Genomic DNA, 2,230 nt, shown 5'->3' on the forward strand with positions numbered 1-2,230 from the left:
GAAAGAGCAAACATCCATGAGACGCTCCCTTAAGTGTCATTTAACAGTTGAAGCCCAAACCCGTCCTCATTGCATTTAAGTCCGGGTTACGGTCGGATCGGTTTCCTCAGCTTGTGGAGTAGGTATCGGTCCGAAGGAAAAGTGCGATGCAGACATGGAGTCAGTCCCAAATTGCATCACGATGGCAGATATCCTCCTCCAAGTATGGAATTTGGTCCCTGAACAGCTAGAGATACATGATGCAGGCTAGGGGTCTTATTCTTTCTTTCTTTCTTTCTTTCTTTCTTTCTTTCTTTCTTTCTTTCTTTTGTTCTTTCTTTCCTTCTTTCATTCCCTCTTTCCTTTTTCCTTTTTTATTTATTTATTTTTCAATTAACATCTCAAGTCAGATGAGCAGAGGTGCTGCTTTCATCTTTATACATGAGCTGAGCATCCATAAGCTCTGAGTCTGACAAAATAAAGATGTTAGAGAGGAACTGTGAATTGCCTTGTAACTTTGCACACGTTCTGCGTATAGTATGATAAACTGCCTGACCACAGCCACCGCGAGGGTTCAAAACCCGACCCTTGGGATAAGAGTGGAGAATTACTTTACGGGAGCCGTCTTGTGGCATGTCGAAGCAGCCCAAGACGAGCCATAGCGGGGTTTCTCCAGCAGAATCCAAGACTCGGGCCCAAGCCGTGTTTGCCCAAGTTGAATCTGTTGATGAGGGACAAACAAGGAAGCAGAAGGGCCAAAGAATGGTCGTATTGGAAGGACCTCATCGGCCAGCTGTTTTCACGAGGAGTAGGGCATGGCACAGTTGTATGCAAAATGCTTATGAAATTAAAGAATTCATTTTTCAACAACCAAAAGGGATTCCATGGAGTTGGAAGTCTCTTTGAGGGGCTGGAGGTAGGGAGGTGGGGTTCGAATTAGGGTGGAAGCTGGCTTGGTTGACCAAAGGGCAAATTCCCAGAAGCACTCAGGCCCCCAGGGAAAAGCTATCTCTGACAAGGAGAGCGATGAAACCTACCTGGGGTTCCTAGGGCCCGCAGCCTTGTGAGTCACCTCCGGAGAAGGGTGGAGCCAAAGGACGCCCCACCTGAGTGAGTCATCTACGCAGAAGGGTGGAGCCATCCACCCAACCCTAATGCACTGTTTCCCCAGGGCGGTGCCCGGGGGAGAAGGGAGGGTAGAGGAAAGAGCCCCAAAGGAGGAGGGTTTAGGGACGAAGCCAAGCGCATGTGTAGAAGCAAATGGAGACAGACATGGCCAGGTACCGGAATGAGATCGGGAAGTAAACCTGATTGCTTCCCCCAACCCTGCCGATTCCTACCACGTGGCCTGGAGGTGAACCCTGCAAGTGGTTGTGAGCTCTGTGCTCACTGCAGGGGGCAGGATTCCAAAGTGCTGAGAAAGCATCCGGGGAAACAATGACAGAGATGCCTGAGTTGGCAAGTTTCTAAACAACACATCCAAACAGGAAAGCATGGAATTGGGATTCTCCGAGGCATCCCCAGACCCTAGTGTGTTCGGGTGCTGCTTTCACATAAAATGAAGGGATTCCTTTAAAGAGCACTTGTGCTGGTTGGAAACTGTTATATACCCCCGAAAAGCCACGCTCTTTAATCCACTCTTCTGGGCGCAGACCCCCTTTGAGTGGGATTGTGTCCTTAGGTCGGTTCCAAGCAATTTGACCCAGCCAATTGTGGCTGGGACCTTTCGAATAGGTTGTTGCCCTGGAGATGCGTCCCACCCGGATGTGGGTGGGACCTCTGGATTCGGTTGTTACTACATTGGCTGCATCTGTGGCTGATTGCATCTGCAGTTTGCCATGGGGCGTGTCTTAACCAGGGTGTGATGTTTAGTCTAATCAGCTGAAGGCTTTAAAGGGGGAGGTGACAGCTTCAGCCGTCAGAAGAGAACTGCTGTCTCTCCTTGAGCCAGACAGCCTCTCTTGGGGAAATTCATCTGAGACCTTCATCGGACTGCCAGCTCAGAGCCTCTGCTCTGGAATTGTGACTCGTGCGGCCACACAGTTGCATGAGACACTTTTACAAAATCTCATACCGTTTACAGATCTCTTCTCTGTTTCCCCTGAGAACCCTGATTAATACAGAGGGTTTGCAGTGGCAAGAGGAACTAGTCCTTGGCACACCGAACAAACCAACCCACGAGGGAACAACAGTGGAAAGGGCCTCGTTGTGTTCCAAGTGGCGCCTCTGAGGCATCGTTCCCGCACGAGCC

This window comes from Choloepus didactylus, chromosome 3 (genome assembly GCF_015220235.1).
Source record: "Choloepus didactylus isolate mChoDid1 chromosome 3, mChoDid1.pri, whole genome shotgun sequence".
NCBI classification, from domain to species: Eukaryota; Metazoa; Chordata; class Mammalia; order Pilosa; family Megalonychidae; genus Choloepus; species Choloepus didactylus.